We start from the raw sequence: 24,416 nt of genomic DNA, 5'->3' as shown, positions 1-24,416 counted from the left end.
AATGACTGATAGCAACTACTGACCTTGAACAAAAGCATGGAAGTGAAGCATATCAAGGCAGATTTTCAACAGGTGGTCTCCAAGTGCAGATAAAATTTCCAGTTCCAAACCCAATAAGCTTCTAAAATTTTAAAGTGATAGAGTTGGTTTTTACACATAATTGGCTTCTGATGCAAACCGTGTTAGTAACTGCATTTCTTGTTTTATTAGAGATCAAATTTCCAGTAGCCACATAAATGGTCCGCAAAATGTTGCCTCATAGTGTCAATGTTGGAATATATGAGTTTTTCATTGGTCCACAGTGCATTCAAAGATATGTTAGTGACACTTTTCATTATTTTGTAATCATGTGCATGTGAACCGAGAGGAAAACAGTGGGAAGTTGATATGGGCCGACAATGTACATGGTGCTTTTTTATAAATCTTCTAAAGACACGATTGCAATTCAAAAAAGCACAATGAAAATGAACAATTTTGTCAAACACACATGGACAGCAAGAGAGATATGAAAGATAAAACATGCAATACAATTTTATTAACAAGAGATTTACATTTATAGTACATTATGTGACTCTTGGGTTTCAGATCCCAAGGTCTCTTGGACTGCTTTGGTCTATTCGGCTTCCACACTAACCCATTTAGGATTAGGTGTCCAACATTCCCCCCTTAATCCGAAGGGTTATGTATGAGTCCAAGAAGAGAGCTGTAATACAAAATGTGCAAAAAAATGCATGGCAACACTAGGCTGAATGTGCTCTCTGAAATGTTGGTATAAAGGGCGGTGGTTTAAGGATGACCACCAACACTGGAACGCTTAGTGCAGTTCCTGGAACTCTTCCAAAACTGGCAAGAAACTGAAGTTTTCTGCTAGAGGAAGTGATCCTATTGTTTTAAAGAGGGAAACCTTCAACCATAAAAGGGAGGTCTCACCCCGCATAAAAGGTAAAACTTCAACCTGAAAAGGGAAGTCTCAACCTGTGATGGTTTAAGGATGACCAACAACTCTGGAATGCTTAATGCAATTCCTGGAACTCTTCCAAAGCTGGCAAGAAGCTGGTGTCTTCTGCTAGAGGAAGTGTTCTCAATTGTGTTCCTGGAATTCCTCCAAAGCTGGCAAGAGGAAGTGTCCCAGATTGCCAACTGAAGGCATGTTCAGGGGCATCTTTGTCTCTGGCTACAACTCTGAAACTGGTGTGGCAGGTTGTGGCTCAGGCTCGCTTGATGTGACTTTGAAGCTTGTAGATGACCATCATTTCCCCCCTGTCAGATACAAGGTGAGATGATGGAGGAAACTCGACTGCAAGACTGTTCAATATTCTGGAACAAGTTCTGACATGTGTTTGGAATATCTTCTTGGCTGTTGATGCCCATTGCCAAGAAGCGATCCATCCAAGATGAATCTTTGTTCTTGCAGGACATTTGTTTTTGAAGCATCTGTGTGAAGAATGGCTGGTTTTATGACAGTGCTTACATGGATGAAGATCAAAACAGTGATCTTTCAAATGGCCAACTCGGTCACAGTGTTGGCATTTCACGATGTGTTGTTTTTGTTGTTGTTGTTGCTGTGGAAGAGGGGCAGAATCTGGAACAGCTGGAGGTGAACTGTCATGAGGAGCAAGTGAACTGTCATGAATGAATCCAACACTCTGAAATTAAATGGGCTTGGCATAGTCTGGAATATGAAAGGACAAGTCCTTGTTATATCCAAGACCAGCTTTGTGCTTGTTGTGGACAAGCTGTTCCCAAGGTCTGATGATGGGCTTGGGAAGTGCAGGCTGAGTTTCTGCATCTGCATGGACAACTGCTGCTTTATGGGGTACTAAATCTGAATGAACTGTAATATTATTGTCTTGTTGTTGATGGGTTGCAGTCTCAACGTTCTGAATAGAAACAGGTTCAGAATGATGTCTATTTTGATGTAGCTCTTCTTGTTGTAGCTATGATTCAAGCTGCAAAAAATCAATCTTTTCCTGTGCATTTTGTAGACATGTCTGAATTTTTGAGAGAGATCCTATGCTGATCTGTAATGTGTCATCAACAGTAGATTGTATAAGATTCATGAACTCTAATACTTCACTGATTCTGACCATTTTTCTTCAATGTCAGATTTACACCTTAAAAACTGATCACAATTATTACTTTATGCAGAAAAGTAATAGTACACAGCAATATCTTGTATAAATGTGCAGCAAATGAATCAGAGAATCAATATATGTAGACAGACACTATAATGGGTTTTAAATACAATGCCACAATTGGGGCAAAAGCAACTGCAAACTTGCTTGGATCCTTCAAGTACTCCTTCACTTTCAAATCAGAAATGATGACTATCAAAACTTCAATAACACCATGTCATGGGCAGGATTTGAATATTCATATGCTTTAACTAGGGCACAAATTAATATTCTCTGATCTTACCACTTTCTTGCAATGAAGAGAAGCAATGAGAGTAAATTCCAGCAAGGACTTTCAGACTCAGAATGCTTGGCTTTCTCTTTTAAAGACAGATAGCTTAATCTATTATGTGAACCTGTTTAGAAAATAAATGGGATACTCGGCCTTCCTAATGGAAGAAATATATATCAAGAGAAAATCGATGCTGCGAGATGGTGTAGCATGAAGAAAAACTAACGAATCACTTTACAAGGATCTCATTGCAAGAGTGAATCCACATTGTGAGTTGGTGTAGTGTGATGGAAAACTAGTGAAGCACTCTACAGGGATCTCATTGCAAATGAATTGATGCTCAAATGCACATACCAGATTGATCACGGATGTAGGTTACCATCTCCAAGATGACCATACCCCAGAACTTTAACTAATTCACCTCATATACAATAGATGTCACACATAGGTGTGATACTCCATCTCGTTGTACAGGGATGTGATACTCAGGTCTGAAGCAATCAGTTTAGACTCCAATATAGCCACACGTCCAACCAGCGAGCAGTAACAAGTTCGAACCACCCAGAATAGCCTTCCACAAAATTGTGACCAGCGCAACACACAGTGCTAGGGATGCTCACACAAGTGAAGAGTATTCAGCTACCACCAGTTCGATTCTCGCACGAGCTTTCAAGCTGCCATGTTAGACAGGCATTCAACACATTCAACGTAATACTCAAAACTGATCAGCGTTAAAGAACACATATAAATATATGGGCAGCGCTCTGAGTGTTAATGGACAGCGCTCTGAGTGTAAGACCGCAATGCAAGACAGCGCAAATATTCACCAGAGTTTTATACAACACATAAGGACAGCACAAAAATAATGCAAAACATTCAATGGACAGCGCATCGATTTAATCATTCCTCGTTCCTTGTTTCAACAGACTTTGATGGGAGGAGCAATGCGCGTGTATACCAACGGACGGCAGCTTTCCTTAATCCTGGTTCGTCTTTCCACCATGCCTCGATGCGCACCAGTCCAAACACACATGCTTTCAATTCGGGCTTGAGTCTAATCGGTATTCTTGCCAACGCTCCATCAACTTCCAGCAAAAGAACATTCCACTATGATGTTACCATACCACATAAGCCATGTACTGCAATCAATGGATTTTAACATTTTGATCCCATGACTTAATTAATGCACATAGAATTCACACCACTGAGGTCGAAATAGGAAGAACGGAGCAACGATGTTGATTGTAATTGCGCCGAACCAAATAAGTTATTACATGTTGATCAAATGAGCCTTTGATGTTGTTCCAGACCTTGAGTCAACAATTCTAAGAGTGCACGTTCACAAAATCCACACTGCAATTCAATCGCTTCACCTTCTGAAACCACGACGGCCGAGTGATTGACCGCTCATCTTCCGATCGGGCAAGACTTCAGGGCGAGATTCCACATGTATATCGGTATTTGCGTTGTACGCTGGTCCTTATCTTATTCAACGAAATAGAAACATGCTCCATAGATTGATACGCCTCTACACACTAATACGCCTCCACACGCTAAGATGTTGATATACATACGCCCACCTCTATACCAACTCATAGTGACAACTACACTTGATAATCCCTGAAGATTTCTTTCGTAAATCGAATTTGAAACACCTACTCATTGGGCTTAATGTCTTCCGGAGGTTCAGCAAGAGGAAACGGTTTCCTCTTGAAGAGAGGCATAGAGAAAAGAACTCAGAGCCCCGAAACAAATCCTCAACAAAAAGAATGTAGTGCTACAACACTCCAAGGCCCACCCTGGAAATGATAAATTAATGATGCAAATAAAAATCCAAGTTTCAAGGTATCAAATTCCTTCCAACTGCTGCGTATTATTATTCTCCTTGAATTGTATATCTCCTGCGCTTTGCCTGACTGTCCAGCCTCAGCTTCGGTTCTAGTACAGCATTAACAAAACTCGCAGCATAGATGGCGGCCCTGACCTGATAATTCTCATCTAGGGCTTCGAATAAAACTTTTATAACGAACTTATAGCGGGCTTCCCGTTAAAGCCAATCCAAGAAGACAATTCTCTGTTACATTCAAGCCTTTTATCGGCTTAAAGATCGAATCCTGTTCAATAAACCCTGGAAAACGTGAAAGCTCAGCCGAATATGAAATGAGTCCTGGACATAAAAATATGCATTAAAATCCAGCTACCAAAGGCGCAATTGAGTGCCAGCAACTTCGACCTCCTCTTCAGAAAACAAAAAAAAATGGAAAATCTGCAACGGCAACAGTCAATTAAAGGCTCAAATTGAAGGCCTCGAGCTCCTCCGTTGATCTGCAGCAACCTCGGAGTCGGCCGATCGATGACCGGCCAAATGTTTTGACGCACGAACCGACACAATGTATGGCTGAGGGTCTGCTCTCCTTCCTTCAGGTGTTCTTCGCTTTGTTCTTCCATTCACGCAGCATCTCCATGCTCGCCGCACCACAACCAACATTCACATAGGCCACCATCCCATGCACCTTTGTTCGACTATTCTAACAACACCAGGCAATAAGCTTTTCCACCTTGAGGTTTATCTACACAAATCAAAAACTTTATCGCACAAATCTACAATGGCTAGGACGCACTATATATATAACAGTGGTATATGAGAGCCTTGCAACACAAACGGTAACGACAACGCAGTATGAGTGGTATCGAGTATTACAATAGACTGGAGCTGCAGAGCATGATAGTCGAGGGGCCGAGTGGTATTAATTAACATCAAGCCAATGGTGGTATGGGAAATCACACCACTGGAGCAAAGCCGAAAACGCATGTAATAAAACTATTATTGCATGGTAGAGAGGAGCAGTGATTCGATGAACTGATACCACAAAGAATAATGGCAGAAGCGTTTTTGCATGGGAGAATATATAAAACTCATAGCTGACAAGCGCAGAGATACCGTGTCAGGCCCAGAGCGCAGGTACAAGGACAGTGCAAACGTTTCAAATCAGGTCAGGATGACAGCGCAACAGAAGAGCAAGGCGCAGGTTTTATAAATGGTATATGGCAGACAAGGCACAGGTCTGTATAAAGGAATATGGCAGAAATACACTGCACAGAAAGGCCATAAACAAATGACTCAAATTAATTATACAGGGCAGGAATACGCCTGCTCTGATACCATGTCAAACACACATGGACAGCAAGAGAGATATGAAAGATAAAACATGCAATACAATTTTATTAACAAGAGATTTACATTTATAGTACATTATGTGACTCTTGGGTTTCAGATTCCAAGGTCTCTGGGACTGCTTTGGTCTATTCGGCTTCCACACTAACCCATTTAGGATTAGGTGTCCAACAAATTTGAAATATTGAACATGTAGTGCAACAAAATGAACAGGGAGCAGCCATGACGAAACACTACTTTATCAGTGGCACAAGAAGAAACAAGTTCTCAAGATGTGCTTATTTCTCAGCAACATAATGAAAAAAGGGAAGCTATTTATACATCTCTGAAAGGCTGCATTGGGTAAATTGAGGATTTGATTTTCTCTGCCAAATACTACCAAATCAGAGGCCTTTTAAGCATTTAATTTCCAGTTCCAAACCCAATAAGCTTCTGAAATTTTAAAGCAGTAGAGTTGGTTTTTACACAATTGGTTTCTGAATCAGGTTGTGTTAATAACCACCTTTTTGTTCTAGTAGAGATAAAATTGCCAGTAGCCACAGAAATGCTCTGCAAAATGTTGTCTCATAGTGTCAACGTTGGAATATATAGAGTATTTCAGTGGTCCCAAGTGCCGTATGTTAGTGACAATTTTGTTTTTTTGGTAATCATGTGCGTGTGAACAGAAGGAAAAACAGAGGGCAGTTGATATGGCTCAATAATGTACATGGTGCCTTTTTTATTGATCTTCCAAAGACAAGATTGCAATTCAAAAAGGCATGATGAAAATGAACAATTGAAGAATTGGATACGAAGTGCAACAAAATGAAGAGGGAGCAGCCACAATGAAATACTCCTTTATAAGTGGCACAAGAAGAAACAAGTTCTCAAGATATGCTTATTTCTCAGCAACAAAATGGAAGAAGGGAACTTTTCATACATGTCTGCAAGTCTGCGTTGCGTAGATTGCGAATTCTATTTTCTCCACCAAATACTACCAAACTAGAGAACTTTTAAACATTTAAGTGTGTAGCCTTCTCTTTAACTTTGCAGGATAACTAAGTGGGAAAGAGAATGAACAGTTGAGCAAAGGAGTTGTAAGAGTAGAACCTGTTCTGTTCTTAGTGCTACTTGATATGCTGCATCCTGCTCCTCTCTTAGCCGCTGGTTTGATAACCTTTTCTCTTCTTCTTCCAGCCTTGCATTTATCAAAGCTTAGCCCTGTTCCTCTACTGCTTTCTGTAAGATCTCAACCAGTTCTTGTGGAGATACTGGGCCTTCAATCTAGTACAAAGAAGAAAGAATGCCTTAAAGAAGGAAACACAGATGACTTGATGACTAATAATGGTAGTGACAACGTTCTTCAAATTGCCTATGCAACGGAGTTGAACTGGACTGTAAAACATCACAGAAGCAGAAAAATATTTGCGGATGTTCTTCAAATTGCCTTGGTGAGTGAATCATGTAAGCAGAAAAATATTTAGTATTTACAGAGGTGTAATGCTTATAGAATAGGTGTACAGGTAAAGGTCATGCATGCCTTTCAAATAAGAGGAAATACAAGGTTTTGATGTATACAGGGACTAGACATGCTGTAAGGGGAGTTAGAGAGATTACATCCAATAAAGGAAAAGCACTTATTCTTATTCATAGTATATTCAAGCGATCAAATGAAGACATGTTTTAACCAGGGATGACAGTAACAATAACAGAGATTTAGTAAACACATCAATAGATAAATAGAAAATACATGCAATATATGGATCTCCAATGTGGACATTATATGGGTATAGAGATTAGCAACCTTTTTCATACATTACTCAAGTTTCTATACATGTTATAGTTTATCTTCCATGCATATTTAATTCCTCCTCCACAATAGTGCAATTCAACTAATCAAATTGTTCTACTTCATCGACAAAAGTATACATATGAGCACAGCATAGTTCCTTGTTCTCTTGTTCTATTATAAAGCACTTGATAGTTTCTTTTGCACCTTTTCTACCTTCTGTTAAAGCTTGCTTTATCATCATGCAAAGAGTGAGGGTGATCCAATCAGATCAAGGGTATCACCTTTTTGAACTTGGTACATATATATCATTATATGTAAATGCATCATATTTGCCTACAAGTACAAACCCTAATCTTCAATTCACGAATATAATATTCCAGGATTTCTAGTAGCAGAAAGAATTGACGTTTGTATCTCAGGCAAGTACTTTGCACAGGCCTATATGTCTAGGCGTGCAAAAGTCACCCACAATCTCTTTAGGTACTTGATCTAGTGTGAGCAAGTTGCTAATGTAACTTAGCCTAAGTTTTTAACTAAGGGAAAAAACAAATATTATTATGTTGGTTTATCGAGCTAAAGAAACTTTGGAAAAGTAAAGTAAATTACTTTAGTGAATATATTTTAATCTCAACCGTTGATCTCAAGTGACGCAAGATTTAATCTTAGTCTCAATCACTTAGGAGATTAGGGTTAGGGATTTCGCTCAATGTCAAGTTATAAAAGCAAGGCTAGGGAGATGGGAAAGACACACTGCGACATCACAAGATTGAGAGAGTCCTCTCAATGTGTGTTGGGTCCGAGGAAGGGCTTCAAGGAAATCTGGATCAGCCAAGGAGGGTTGATCAGTTGGACCATATCCATGGTTCTAAGTTATTCCTTAGTTGCGCCATTATCCCAAGATAGGAACCCAAGTTTGGATTATTAATGGAAAACTTTGATTGCGCAAAATCTGCGTCGTTTTTAGGAGATTAGTTATTTTATTTTTTCTTCCGATGAATGTTAAGAACGTAGTTGTGTAAGTTATTCATTAGCTCTGTCATATGTTATGTCAATAATTTACCAGGTGCCAAGTTTAATGAAATCTAACATGGTACCAAAGCCCAATCTCTAAAAATTGATCTCAGAATTACATGAAGCCAAGTTTATACAGGATCATTTGAACCAGGTTCAACTGCGATGATACAAAGGCAATTTTTTTTTATGGCTAAAGAAATTGGTTGTACAACACTGAGTTTGAATTTTCTTTTTTATGCCGCACAAGTTCATAGCGTAGGGGTTGATTTTTCGAGATAAAAATAAAAAATAAATAAAATAAAAAAGAATGGGAGGGCCGACTAGGTGGCCGATAGGTCTGACGACCTACCCAACCGTCACACTAGTTGTAGGTAGTGAAGTGTTCGAGCGCTACCGAGTAGGCAACTGTAACAACAAGAGAGGTGGCCGACAGGTAGGCTCGTGGTGCATAGAAATTCAGTTGGGGTTTGCAATGATGGGGGAGAAATAGTCCGTCGATAGCTGCCAGCGAGTACAGGGCTCGATGAAACAGGAAAAGCTCAGCGACTAAGAACTAGCAACATGAAGACTAGCCAACAACTTGAGCTAGCAGGAGTGGGCATATCCCTATCAAACACAACGACTGTGGATGTGGAAAACAACAATTGTGCAGCGGGGCTGCCAATTAGCATTGGCAAATGCAAGGTTACGAAGGAGAGCCTTCGGCTAAGAGCACCTTTGACAACCACAAAGGGGCTGATAGGGTTGTTGTCGAGCATCCATAAGCAACAACAAAAGGAACAAGTGTGAGGGCCACTGGAGTAGGGTGGTCCTGTGGGACTGAGGTCGAGAGGAGGTCGAAACCAGAGGTTGCAGAGGTTCAAGGATAACGATGGATAGAGACAATGGTTATTGATGAGATTGGTTGTTGAGACAATGAGCCGCAGGGCTCCAAGCTGAATCAACGTGGATTAAGTCGCCAGAGTGACAAGAAGTTGAATTTTAGATTTGGGTGCCTAAAGGACTAGGAAGAATATTCTTCAAAATGTCTTCGACAAGATTTGGTTAAAAATGAATGCAGTGGGTCTTCGGTATGAAGACAGGTTGGGCAAGGTGTCAAAATTCCTACCTTGGAAGGCTAGGGTCACTTTGGGACTTAATGAAAATGATCTCTAGGGGAGATTGTTGAGACTAAGATCTTGGAGCCGCCAAATCCTTGATAAAAGGCCCTCGTAGCAAAGAAGGAGATAAAGGCACAGAAGGTACTTATGGATGCCATGAAGGATCCTTTGATCTCTCACTTAATCGAGAAGACAACCAAGGAGATGTTTGAAGCGCTGGTAGGATTATATCAAAGCAAGAGAATAAACAAGAAAATGATATTGAAAGATATGCTCTAGACTATGTAGATGACCAAATCTAACTCAGTGAAGAGTTATCTTATGAAGATTGTGCATATTTGTGATAAGCTTGTAGAAATGGGAGAAAAGGTAGAAGACTCAAAACTAGTAAATGTGGCCTTGAATAGATTCTCAGAGGCATGGGATTCGTTCATTAGAGGGGTCTATGCTCAAGATAAATTATCAACATTAGGTAGGCTCAGGGATGACTGCATACAAGAGGAAATCAGGTTATAGTCAAAGGGAAAAATTAGCAAGCAAAGAGATGATAAGAGCGTTGCTTTTATTGCAAAAGGAAAAGGAAAGAGCTTGAGTGAGACTGGGGACTCAGCCTCATAGTCGAAGAAGAAGGACTTGAATAAGGTCAAGTGTTTCTCTTGTGCAAAAGTACTTGTCGGAGCTACGAACATCAACACTCCCTCTTAGCAAGGGAGGTACTTTTGCCACTTGGAACTAGCCTTGATCCTAAACTTGTATTTGTTGCCATGGTTGCTCCCTCTAAACTAGAACACTGCCCTACCATCATCCTCGAAGACCTACTCCTTGTGAACTTGTTCCTAGAAGCCTCTTGCTCCTGAACATCTTGTAAGGTCATCTCATACCAAGAGACCTTCTTGATAGATTTAGAGGAATCTGTCAATTTCTCCTCCCCTCCTGAACCTAAAGGCTAACTCCCACTGAGTTGCACAACCTTCAGAGCTACCTGATCCCTATTTTGTCACTGCTCTACTTCTTGTAGTTCCTCAAATAGGCTGGTCCTTTAGCCTATACAAGTTGCTCTCTCTAACTCCAATGACATGGCAAAGAATATAAAATTCAAATTTCAATCTTTAAAATTGTTTATAGAACACTAAATGTGATTTTTCCAAGCATCAATCGTTTACCAAGAAAACTTCGAACTAGAATACAATGAAAATTACTAAAGATTGTTGTTTAAATATGAGATATTTTCATAGAGATATTTAAGCAAACATTTGCATGCAAATTGTTTCTTCAATGGCTATATGTCAACCCCCTTTGGAATAGTTTCAATAATCATGTCATGAACAATCATATGCTCTGTTTTTTCTTTTTATCCCTCATACAAAGTTTGTGTTCTAGGGTATTTAGCCTCAATTGGCAGCAGCAGAGCAAGGGATAAATGTTACAAGTAGTGCCCAATGAATAAGGTTGTGAAGAATGGAATGCGTCATATTCTTTGTATGACTAGTTGGAGGCATGGTTACATTATGCCCGACGCAACGGGGGGTCACAGGGAGGGTATACCCGCCCATGGTATTTTGTACACTCGGTCATGGGAACTACGATTATGTTCTAATATAAGGTTAAAGGATTGGGGGTTTTATGAATGTTTCATCATGTATATAATACATTGTAACATTGAAAGGAATGTAATGCAAAATCAATTTGGTTTTCTCGGTTTTGAGTTACAGGGGAAAAATATCTGTGTATATTTTTTGTTCTCGCCACTGTATATTTTCTGTTTTTTTAAGAATTTGTTTGTAAGTATTTTTTGTTTAGGGTTAAAACCTTCAGGTTCGAAACAAAAAAGAGCAACAGATTTTCAAAGTATGTTTGGATGAGTCTTGGCTCTGCTGCTCAAGAAAAGTCTTGAGATTGAGAAAAATGGGTGGCTGAAAGAAATCTATACCAATGCCTTGAAGTCCATTGGGTATATGGAGTCCATGGTCCAAAGAGGGGAAATCACCTTATTTAAAAGGAAAGGGTGCACTAGGTAGAATATCCAGACTGAATGCCAACCTACATTCGATTTTCCAAATGACCAAATAATTTCACCAATACATTTTTCAAATGTAGACAAAAATGGATGTATCGCAGCTGAAATATACCATGAAATACTTCATAGTGTTTTTAACAAAAATTGTGGAAAATGATAAATCTAAAGCTAAGATTGCAAATGATAAATTTCCATGAAGATAGAAGAATAGTACCTATAGGAATTTACAGGGTAAGTTCCTCGGACAAAACACCAAAGGACACCGCTCACAAACAGATCACAGATCAATACACCAGTATTGTTGACGTGGTTAAAACCCTCAAAGAGGGAAACAGTCCACGCCCTGAGCCAACGCGGCCACTTCAGGCAATTTATTAATAAAAGAATGAAAATTTACATAAGCTTCTCTCATGAACGGTTACCCTACAAATGACCCTCCATGCTCTTTAAATAGAGATCATGGACCAATCGGGTGTTAAGCCACGGATCAAGTGTCGGTAATACCAAGGAGAGAATGAACCATCAGATCACTTCATGTCTAGAACATATCGTGACCGTCAGATTGTAAGTTACAAAAGTACATAGTAAATAAACACATTTTACCTAACTCTATATTAGACCAAGTTACACTTAACTATTTCCTATGTGTTGGAATATCCTAACAGTACCATGAGAAATCAGCTACAATATATTTGGTGAAGAAATCCCCGAGTGACTTGACCAAGAAATAGGGCACTCACCATCCTCTATGGCACACCAACCAGCCACAAGCAATTTTCTCAGAAACAATGGTAGGGCGAGCTAAATAAAAAAGCCCAAGTTTAACCCTCCAACAATCCATTTCTAACAACTATATTCATGGAAAAAGGGGCCTAGCTTTTTCTAGAGGTTGGGCTCACTAGAAAGTATGGCTTCTAAAGCTAAAGATATTACATTAAACACATTCTTTACGAGGCCTAAAAATAACTACACCTGTTCTTCTTGGGTGACAAAAATAAAATAAAATAAATAATGTTGGTAGGCCCCAATGAGATGGGTGCCCTTTCTTAGCTCAAGTAGACAACATTATATTGGAATGCTCCTTGTTGGGCCCTTGCATCCTCCTTGGCTATTATGGCTAAAAATACAATTTATAATAAGCATGATATAACCTTTGGTGGGCCCCGATGAGATGGGTGCCCCTTGTTAGCTCAGTGGGACAACATTCCATTGAAATACTCCTTGTGGGGCCTTTGCACACTCCTTGGATATTATGGTTAAAAAACATTTTATAATATGCATAATATAAGCTTTAGGAGAGGTTTCTTTGACTTCGTGAACTAATCACACAAATATGATGTTGTAGGCCTATTACCCACCACTCGTGGGTAGTATATATAGGAGAAACTTTTTCTCCTAGATGGTCCTCAGCCGACAGCCAGCAGCCCCTTGCAACCACCATATAGCTCAATGTGCCATTGTCTCTGCCACTAGAGCTAGCCATGTGGTCCCTCAACTACTTGCCATGACTGTATGTTTGAAGGTGGGCCTCCCGACCCCAAAGGTATGGCTTTTCATTGGTATAGTTGAGTAATTTTCCTTACTTTTCATGGGCACTTATGGGCATGGATTGGTGGGGGGATTTGGAGGAAAGAGTGGGATAGGTCTGTATTCTTGTTTCCACTGCCTGATTTCGTGGTTAACCTTGTATCCTAGTCCCGTGGATATCCTTTACTAGCCATTAGCTTTAGGGTTGGCACTACATGGGAAATCTTGATTTTGGTTGCGCGATGCTGCTTCTCGATACCATCTACATCACTCCCCTTCCACTCATTTTAGCCCCATTCATCTTTTTCCCATCCGAGTCCACATAGGGTTAGCCTCCCCCTCCCCTTGTCCACACCTTGGGTCGGGTCTGGAACGATGCCCCGGAGGTTGATGCAACTAAAAAGAAAAGAAAAAGCATAATTTGGCCACTCTGAACAGGAAATGTACCACAAAAAGAAAAAGATGGCTGGGACACACAAATTTAGCACGTGGGAAAAAGCCAAACATGAGCTCTACCCCTTATCCATGGCCATCACCCTGGTTTTAATGGGTCCTAGATGAGCCCCTCCATCGTTAAGGAACCCATGATTGTCCCAACACCTAGTGGGCGATGAGTTGCCCCACCTCAAGGGGGTATCCACTACTATATATTACACAACATGTTCTCATCCCCTGGAGCCCCGAGTAGTTATGAAGAAAAATCAACCAAAGGCAAAAGGCATATGATGAAGGGTGGAAAAGCAAAGGTCAGGGTAACCCATGTACCACGATTTGCTCCCTCCTACACTCATATACCCAGGTGTGGGCTTCCCTCATTATAGCTACCCTGCACCATGACATGTGATTTGGATGATTTCCCTGATCCCCACTCCATTCCATTATTATATCATTTTCCACCTACCACTTTAAGGATGTATCATGGATATGCCACCCCCTTTAAAGGCTAAAACCGCCTAATAGGGTGCTTTATTAAACCCCTATTGAGCATGGAGACACTTGTACATGCCAAAGCCCACTATGGAAGGGCATGCCACCATGAAGTGCCCCATTGGTTCCACGAATTGTAAGCTATTTTACTTGATTATTATGATGACTTGTTGTATTGGAGGGCAAGGGGATGCATTGGATCTTATGCAAGATTGCAAGTGGGTTTCCATTTGGGGCTTGGTCTCCCTATACGGGGTCTAGCTCTCCAATGGGCCACATTGGCACTTGTAGGGTGAGCATTGAGAGCCATGGGCCTCCACCATAATAGAGATTACTTCATGGATCCCCAACAACGCTCATTGATTTCTCGTGTTCCACCTTTTGGATGAGGATGATGCACCTGGTTCACCATGTCCAGTCGGCTCCACACTTGCACCATACACCCGACAGATGTTCCAGGGTCTAGAGGATGTCTCCCGCTGCAGGGGGAGGGTTTATATCATCATCCTAGTCCTTACAGATGGCATACATGCATTTTCGATCCACTTGGAGATCCATGAGATTGTCCTTGTGCTCCCACACCCACTTGGGAGCACCACAGGTTCTTGCTTGGAAAATAAGGGGCCAACCCCTTGTCCACTATGTTTGGAGTCCATTTCCACACCATGGAATCCCTTGGATTTCATTAGGCCTCCTCAAAGGCAAACCGACTCACTTTGTTGATCATTCAACCCTCTTGAGAGGCTTATTCTTGTATTATTGAGCTATTTGGTGGGCTTGTCACCAAAAGTATTTTTATTATGCACATTATTTTATTTTAGGGGCATTATTAGTCCAAATTAGGCCATTTGAATCCCTTAGAGGATTGTATAAATAGAAGAGAGGCATTCTCTCTCATTCATCATCACTTGGATTGGGTTATTAGCTCTTGTGAGATTTTCGCTATACCTTTTGTAGGACGAGTTTGGATGATATGGATGAATTTTGATGTTTGGATATCTCTCTTTTATCTTGGAGCTTCATTATTGGCATAATATGATGGTTGGATATATTCTTTTATACATGTAAGTGCTATTTTCATGCTTATTCTTGTTATTTACTTTTGTCACATGAATGTTGTTGGGATTTTCACTATACAAGTCTAAAATTTACTGCTTTTCTATATGAATTGGTGGAAATTGTGATCTTTTATAGCATTGCATCATGTCATGGGCCATGTATGAATGGGTGAATGTTCCTAGAGATATTTTATGTTAAATACATCTCAAAAAGTCATCATTTATTTCAAATTGAAGCTGCTCTCATGCCCTAATGCCATGCGAAGTTGTTTGAAGGCCTCCTTGATTGGGTGAACTCTTTCCAAACCATAAATTCTCCTTGACTCCATCTCTCCCAAAGGACAAGGCACTAATCCTCCATAGGTGATCACTTTTAAAGCTTATTTCTTTCACCTTTCCTTCTTTTTCTAGGCCTAGCCATCATAGGTCACCTAGGGCATCACTTTTCTCACGATTTAACCATCAAAAGAATTCGATCTCTTGCCCACAACTGTGTTGGTGTGTCCTCTAAAATCCCTCCAAATTTCATGAAATTCCAACATTGGGATCTTGAGATATTTCAAGCCCTAGCTCAAAGATCGATTCTTACCCTTGGTTCCCCATTGACTAGTGACCTCATTAGGATCATAGCATTAAATTATCAAAAGAATATTCTTGCTTTGATCCTCTTTCCTTCCCTGATTAGGTCAAGTACATGCTTGGTTGATCAACTCCATAACCTGACCTAAATGTAGGTTCACTTGGTCCTGTGTGGTCCCGCAACCTTACAACTCTAATTACACAAAGATCACATAAAGACCAAGTCTCCATAACGATTTCTAGGCCTAGGAATCATCTTTACAAGATACATTCCCATGCCCTAGCCTCGAGAATCCTCTTCGCCCTTCCTAAAGAGCCTATCACCTTACTTCAAAGCAAGAAAGCCATATAATTGAGTCTCTCTTGTGAATAGGCATTAGGAATCACTCCTTATCCTCTTATTGATCTATTCATCTACTGATCCCCCTTAGACCAGGTCTCCTCCCATCGGTGAAAGTCTGTAAAGAGCCGGGAGCCTTCGCTGAGGTGACAATGGGCTATCTCTCCATCGTTGCCCTTGACCTAGTAGTTGCTCTATAGGATCCCCTCCTAGGACCCCTGCTAGTTTGAGCGGTAACATTTTGGCGCCATTGCCAGGGACACAAGACATGTGTTTTATTCCCCATATGACATACTGACATATCATTATTGGTGACTCCATTGGAAGAACGAAACCCTAGTTCTTCATTAAATTCCAAAGTTAATGCTTGTAGTGTGAAGCAAGCATCTATTAAGGCATTTATATTCACCCAAGCGACTCCGTTTAATCCTAATGTGTAAAATCATGAAAAAATGGACTATCTCAAGTGGATTGGTTTCCCTCCCTATCCCTATAATAACCTTGATCTTGAAGAATTTCTAGAGCTTACGATAGATTTTTCGGTGTAAATCACATGGTATTTCATTTGTCAACGCATTTCGAACCAACCAGTGTGGTTCATCGTCAGGACAAGTTGAGGAGCAGATCAAGGTATGCATGTTAAATAGACAGAGCAAACCTCCAACGGCTATAACGGTTAAATTTTATGTAATAGATAGTTTTTATTACCTATACTGTTATTATTAATTTAACATTTAGATATACGATTAATTATTTCTGGATATTTAAAATATTCAATTCCTTTTAGAACAACTATTATCTGAATAAAATTTCATTGTAAAGTAGTTAAAACCTTTATGTAAATTCATATAAACATTGGATTAAATCTCAATAATTGATTGAATAGGTCAACCTCTAGGTTAATTAGATAAATAATTATTTTTATTAAAATATGATCCTAACACCTGACTTTTATATTTTATATAGTTATTTATTTAATACCTTTTATAACTAACTAATAACTTAATAATCATTACTTTATATATATATATATATATATATATATATATATATATATATATATATTAAAATTCATATGCCCCTTTGACTTTTTATGATAATATAACTTTCGATTTGATAAATTAAATTAACTTATTTTTATCCCCCTGGTCCTAGTCCATCTAACTACTCCCCAGTCAAATTTAGCCGTTATAGTCGTTGCCTGATCTTGAATTATAGCTGTTGGAGGTCTGCTCTGTCTATTTAACATGCATAGCTTGATCTGCTCCTCAACTTGTCCTGACGATGAACCACACTGGTTGGTTCGAAACGCGTCGACAAATGAAATACCATGTGATTTACGCCGAAAAATCTATCGTAAACTTGATATGGATCACAAAAGCCTCAATTCAACAAGTTCTAGAGCGTCCGAAAATCAAGGCATGGATGAAAAGTTGGATGCCTAGGTTCAAAGGGAGTCCTGATCAAGATGCCAATGACCATATTGATGACTTCTTTTGGCCCTTAACCCCATTAAGGATTAACAATGATGATACGATTATGAGGTTATTGGCTTTATCACTTGAAGGTCAAGTTAAAGATTAGTATGATAGCCTCCCTCATGAAATTGCCACTAATTATGATAGTTTCGAAGATATCTTTTTAGAAAGATGGGGTGGCATCCCAAGTAAAGATAATACCATTCATGACCAAAGGGAAGCTCCCTTGCTAACAAGTCAAGGGAACCCCTCTATGCATGAGCCAGGTAATGGGACAAGTAATCTTGAAAGAGATCTCGATGAAAATGTCAATAAAGAATATGTCTTCCAAGGTGAGGTTACGGGTCCCCCTTTAATTGTTGAAGAGAACCCTCCTTTCATTATATATGATAAAACCCCAAAGGAAGGTCTCGCTAAAGGGTTGGAGACAACCTTGAGGATCAAAGTGATGAGCAGAAGATGAGTCCTCGTTGGATACACATGATGAAAAGGATGATTCTGACAACATGCGTGTTGGGAAGGATGAGTCTATGGAAAGTAAAGTTGAGACTATCCTTACCTTTCCCAAGGACACTACTCTCGATGATTCTCTTTTTGAGAACCTTGAGGAAGGTAATCCCATTAACTCCTTAAAAGATGACATTGGAGATTACTTCTACGTTGAAAAGGAGAAATGGGAAATTGTTGGTCCTCAATTTGATTATGCTCCCATTTATGACACCGACAAGGAATATGGGGTTGAGGTTGGTCTTCCCTTTCCCTCGAGCACTAATTATGATGACATATCCATTGATACCCTTGGGAAGGAAACTTATTATTTTCCCTTGCACAAAAGTGGGGAGTTGGAAGTAATTGATTCCCCTTTTAGGGAAGACCCTATCTCTGATACCGATGATGATAAAATCAATAATGTGCCTAGCTATCCTTCCTATGATTCTATATCACTTGAACCTTTAGATTGTGATTTTAAGAAAGAAAAACCCATTGAATATAAAACTTCACTCTCCCCTATTCCTTTTTCTCTTGTTCATCATCTTGAGTCTTCCCCAAGTGATTTCCTCACCCCTTTTGATATGATCTCCATTGTCCAGTGACCATGGGCCACTTTACCTTCCTAGGTATGATGTTGAGGAAAAACCATCCACTAGATGCATCCCTCTTTGCCCCTCATACCCTCAGGATTGTGAATACAATCACTCAATTGAGCAACCAATATGTTGTCCCCTTCTGTGTTCCAGGTCTCCTTTCTCATCCCGTCACGACCTTCCGACATCTACAAAGCATAATATTATGAGAAATAATAGGGATTTCTTGAGAGCGATCATTCATTCCACCATTGTGTACTTAGAGGGAATGCCCCGCACTTCTAGATTGACTTATTTTCCTTCTCTTGGGGCTTCCTCCTACCTCGCATGGAAATCATATTTTCTTCCCCCCCACCCGCTTGATTGTGTCTGCATTCACTTTGGGACTTGCTACATGAATAATCATATAGGCTGACATATTTATATCAGTGTAGAAAAAGTCTGCAAAAAATCCCAATTTAATCCTAAAAACGCGATTTTTTGAACTAAACGATTTAATCCCCCGACTTTTTGGCGACTTTTTCACAAAGGAAAAAATCGTAATTTTTTCCTTATACTCCCGATTTAATCGGGAATCGACCCAAAAGGTCTTCCTCCCTTCCCAGGCCGCGGATAAAGAGGCCGCAAAGGTGAAAAAACTATAAATTGAAGCTTCCATCCATGCATTTTCAAGTTATTGCATTGTATTGTTTGTCATACTTCTTGCGAGCATAGCAGTCTCATTTGTAATCTGTTAGTTTTGAGGTTAAGATATGTTTTTGTTTTCCAAGGAAAAACAAATCTTTATACTTCATATTTCTAGTTAGAAAGCAAAGTATACATTGGCTAAGCCTCCAGGCTTTCAGTGATCCAGACTCTAACAGCGACTGCCCCTTCAAAAGATTACAAAAGTACCAAAAGGACAAGCATACAACAGTCTTCCGTAGAAAGAACCCCACACCATCAAAAACATTGTTACGGTTGTTGAATGCTTCCAAGAGAAACAACAAAGAGGAGGTCATGAAGATCAAATAGCAACAACCTGTCCAAAAAAAACAAGACCAGTGCCTCAAAAAAGAACCCATTTTCAGACAGCAACAAAGTACCTGTGAAATCTTGTGACAACGAAGATCCTTCCTGCAATGTGAGCACGTTTTGAAAGAGAATCTTCTTTAGTGGTGAATTCCCTGTAAATGTGGGGAAAGGTTATGTATCAAAAGTGGATCTTACCTCCAAGAGTTTTTGAATAATAGATGCCAAGGCTAGGTTAATAATCTGACATCTACTATTTTCTCAGAAAATAAGCAGCTTGGATTCACCAAGCATTAATTTTCACATCTACTGTGATACTCACTGTTAATTTTCATTGGACCTACTACCTAACACCTTATTACCCAAGCAGATTACAATCTCTTGAATAAATGCATGACTTATTTCTTAATACAATTAGCAGAAACAAAAATTAAAAGGGGAAGAGGATCTCAGTGACTGATTACTTGATGACTTTTAAATGATTCATGATATACATTTATTATAATTTTTGTTGATATTTTGACTCTTGAGAGTTGAGACTCGGACAGGACTCAAAATTCAGGAGTTGATTCGCTATTTTGATATGTGATGTAGCATTAGACTTCATATACATATTATATATTAGCTTTTTTTACATGTTTATGTGGAAATGAATTTATTTGATGTTGTGGATACTCTAGATGTTAAAAAAAAATTAAAAATGAATAATTTTGTGTTTTTTAATTTTGCCAACATTTTGCCAACTTTTTCAAAAAACTCCCGACTTTGACGAGTTTTTCAACTTTTGGACCCTTGCCGAATTAATCCTGACTTCGACTTTTTCCACATTTATTTATATTGATGTGATGATACATTGGTTACATTGGCTTTATGATTATGCTTAGTATTAGCTTTGTACCATACGCATGTTAGGGTACGATGCGTTTCATAATGACTTTCTCATTAGAACTAACATCATATGATATTTATCATGATAGATTAGTTGCATTTTGATTAAATTTGTATCTTACTTTCCAGTTGATTTTTACGGCCTAATACTAAGCATGGGTGATCATAAGACACCACGAAAACATGTTGCCCCGTGTGCTTGGTCATTGATATGTGAAGGTAACAGGTCTGCGATACCAAGAGATTGTTGATGTTCTCATGACCTCCTGTTCGAATAGCTTCGCACCCTTACTGAGAGATCATGTCCCAGTTGGAGCTAGATGTTACCCACCACCCGTGGGTAGTGTATAAAAGTTTTCTCCTAGATGGCCCTCAATCGGCAGCCATAAACCCCTTGCAGCCACCAGATAGCTCAATATGCCATTGTTTCGCCACTTGAGCCAGCCATGTGGTCCCTCAACCACTTGCCATGAACATATGTTTGAAGGTGGGCCACCCGACCTCAAAGGTATGGCTTTTCATTGGTATAGTTGAGTAATTTTCCTTACTTGTCATGGGCACTTTTGGGCATGGATTGGTGGGGGGATTTGGCGGAAAGAGTGGGTTAGGTCTGTATTCTTGTCTCCACTGCCCGATTTCGTGGTTACCCCTGTATCTAAGTCCCGTGAGATCTCCTTTACTGGCCATTAGCTTTAGCGTTGGCACTACATGGGAAATCCCGATTTTGGTTGCACAGTCCTGCTTCCCGACACCATCTACATCACTCCCCTTCCACTCAATTTAGCCCCATTCATCTTTTTCCCATCCGGGTCCACATAGGGTTAGCCTCCCCCTCCCCTTGTCCACACCTTGGGTCGGGCCTAGAACGATACCTCGAAGGTTGATGCAGCTAAAAATAAAAGAAAAAGCATAATTTGGCCACTCTCAACAGGATATATACCATAAAATGCAAAAGATGGCTGGGACACACGAATTTAGCACATGGGAAAAAGCCAAACATGAGCTCTACCCCTAATCCATGGCCATCACCCTGGTTCCTATGGGCCCTAGTGAACCCCATCCATCATTAAGGAACCCATGATTGTCCCAACCCCTGGTGGGCGATGAACTACCACCTCAAGGGGGTATCCACTGCTATATATTACACAACATGCGCTCATCCCCTGAAGCCTCGAGCAGTTATGAAGAAAAATCAATCAAAGGCAAAAGGCATATGATGAAGGGTGAAAAACAAAGGCCGGGGTAAATCGTGTACCACGATTTGCTCCATCCTACCATCATATACCCAGGTGTGAGCTTCCCTCATTATACCTACCCTTGCACCATAACATGTGGTCTAGATGATTTCCCTGATCCCCACTCTGCTCCATTATTATATCATTTGTCACCTACCACTTTAAGGATGTACCATGGATATGCCACCCCGTTTAAAGGTTGAAATCACCTAATAGGGCCCTTGATTAACCCTTATTGAGCTTGGAGACACTTGTACATGCCAAAGCCCACTATAGAAGGGCATGCCACCATGAAGTGCCCCATTGGTTCCATGACTTGTAAGCTCTTTTACTTGATTATTCTGATGACTTGTTGTATTAGAGGGCAAGGGACACATTGGATCTTATGCAGGATTGCAAGTGGGTCTCCATTTGGGGTTTGGTCTCCCTATACGAAGTCTTAGCCCTCCAGAGGACCACATTGGCACTTGTAGGGAGAACATTGAGAGCCATGAGCCTCCAGCATAGTAGAGATTACTTCATGGATCCCCAACAACGCTCATTGATTGCTTGTGTTACACCTTTTGGATGAGGATGATGCACCTGGTTCACCATGCCCAGTCGGCTCCACACTTGCACCATACACCCGACAGATGTTCCAGGGTCCAAAGGATGTCTCCCGCTACAGGGGGAGGGCTTATATCATCATCCTAGCCCTTATAGATGGTCTACAAGAATTTTCGATCCACTTGGAGATCCATGAGATTGTCCTTGTGCCCCCACACCCACTTGGGAGCACGACAAGTTCTTGCTTGGAAAACAAGGGACCAACCCCTTGTCCACTATGTTTGGAGTCCATTTTTACACCATGGCACCCCCTGGACTTCATTAGGCCTCCTCAAAGGCCCAACGACTCACTTTGTTGATCATTCGACCCTCTTGAGAGGCTTATTCTTGTATTCTTGAGCTATTTGATGGGCTTGTCACCAAAAATATTGTTATTATGCACATTATTTTATTTTAGGGGCATTATTAGTCCAAATTAGGCCATTTGAATCCCTTAGAGAACTGTATAAATAGAAGAGAGGCACTCTCTCTCATCCATAATCACTTGGATTGGGTTATTAGCTCTTGTGAGATTTTCGCTATACCTTTTGGAGGACGAGTTTGGATGATAAGGATGAATTTTGATATTTGGATATCTCTCTTTGTCTTGGAGCTTCATTATTGGCATAATATGATGGTTGGATATACTCTTTTATACATGTAAGTGCTATTTTCATGCTTATTCTTGTTATTTACTTTTGTCACATGAATGTTGTTGGGATTTTCGCTATACAAGTCTAAAATTTACTACTTTTCTATACGAATTGGTGGAAATTGTGATCTTTTATAGCGTTGCATCATGAAATGGGCCATGTATGAATGGGTGAATGTTCTTAGAGATATGTTTTGTTAAATAAATCTCAAAAAGTCATCATTTATTGCAAATTGAAGTATAAAGACCTTGAAGCAACTGCTCTCATGCCCTAATGCCATGCAAAGTTGTTTGAAGGCCTCCTTGATTGGGTGAACTCTTTCCAAACCATAAATTCTCCTTGACTCCATCTCTCCCAAAGGACAAGGCACTAATCCTACATAGTTGATCACTTTTAAAGCTTATTTCTTTCACCTTTCCTTCTTTTTCTAGGCCTAGCCATCATAGGTCACCTAGGGCATCACTTTTTTTTCAGAATTTAACCATCCAAAGAATTCGATCTCTTGCCCACAAATGCTTTGGTGTGTCCTCTAGAAGCCCTCCAAATTTCATGAAATTCCGACAGTAGGATCTTAAGATATTTCAAGCCCTAGCTCGAAGATCGATTCTTGCCCTTGGTTCCCCATTGGCTAGTGACCTCATTAGGATCATAGAATTTAATTATCGAAAGAATATTCTTTCTTTGATCCTCTTCCCTTCCCTAATTAGGTCAAGCACATTCTTGGTTGATCAACTCCATACCCTTGGCCTAATTGTAGGTTCATTTGGTCCCATGTGGTCCCGCAACCTTACAACTCTAATTCCACAAAGATCACATAAAGACCAAGTCTCCATAAGGATTTCTAGGCCTAGGAATCATCTTTACAAGATACGCTCCCAAACCCTAGCCTCGATAATCCTCTTAGCCCTTCCTAGAGAGCCTATCACCTTGCTTTCAAAGTAGGAAATCCGTACAATTGAGTCTCTCTTGTGAATAGGCCTTAGGAATTGTTACCACCACTTTGTGAGTAATATCCCCAAGAGAAATTTTCTCCATGATGAGCCTCAGTCGACAGCCAAACCCCTTGATGTCTCCTACTAGCTCATTGTGCCATTTCTCTGCCACTTGAGCCAGCCATGTGGTCCCTCACCCACCTGTATTGATCGTATGTTTGAAGGTGGACCTCCTGAATCTAAAGGTATGTCTTGTCATTTGGTAATTGAGTATTGGGTTTACTTATCATGGATACTTCTGGGCATGGATTGATGTGGGGATTTGGCGGAAAGAGTGGGCTTAGTTTGTGCTCTTGTCCCCTTGATCTCTTTTGGTTGTCACCCTTGGATCTTAGTCCCGTGGGATATCATTTATTGACCATTTGGTTCTAGGGCGGTACTACTTGGGAAACCCCGATTTTGGGTGCGTGGTCCTGCTCCTTTATGTGGAAATTTTTGAATTCTTACACACATAAATCCCTACTGCATTATCTGGTTTATTATCTCCTAATTGTTCATTCCATTAACAAATTATTTATTAATATAAATACCGAAATAAACACAAATACAGCCTTCACACATATACAGATCAACAA

General features: G+C 40.1%; 1 pseudogene across 1 annotated transcript in view; it reads right to left on the bottom strand.

Moving 5' to 3' along the window:
* Positions 1-24,416, bottom strand: part of LOC149173700 (plant UBX domain-containing protein 10-like) — a 64,798-nt pseudogene that overhangs the window by 13,804 nt on the left and 26,578 nt on the right. Inside the window, exon 3 of the transcript XR_016259151.1 lies at positions 6,671-6,844. The product of XR_016259151.1 is annotated as a plant UBX domain-containing protein 10-like (transcript). The remainder of the gene's footprint in view (positions 1-6,670; positions 6,845-24,416) is intronic.

Source organism: Pinus tabuliformis, chromosome 4_2, assembly GCF_031772625.1.
Source record: "Pinus tabuliformis cultivar Carrire ecotype Pingquan chromosome 4_2, CPIR1, whole genome shotgun sequence".
Classification (NCBI taxonomy): Eukaryota; Viridiplantae; Streptophyta; class Pinopsida; order Pinales; family Pinaceae; genus Pinus; species Pinus tabuliformis.
This window is presented reverse-complemented; position numbering and strand designations above follow the sequence as displayed.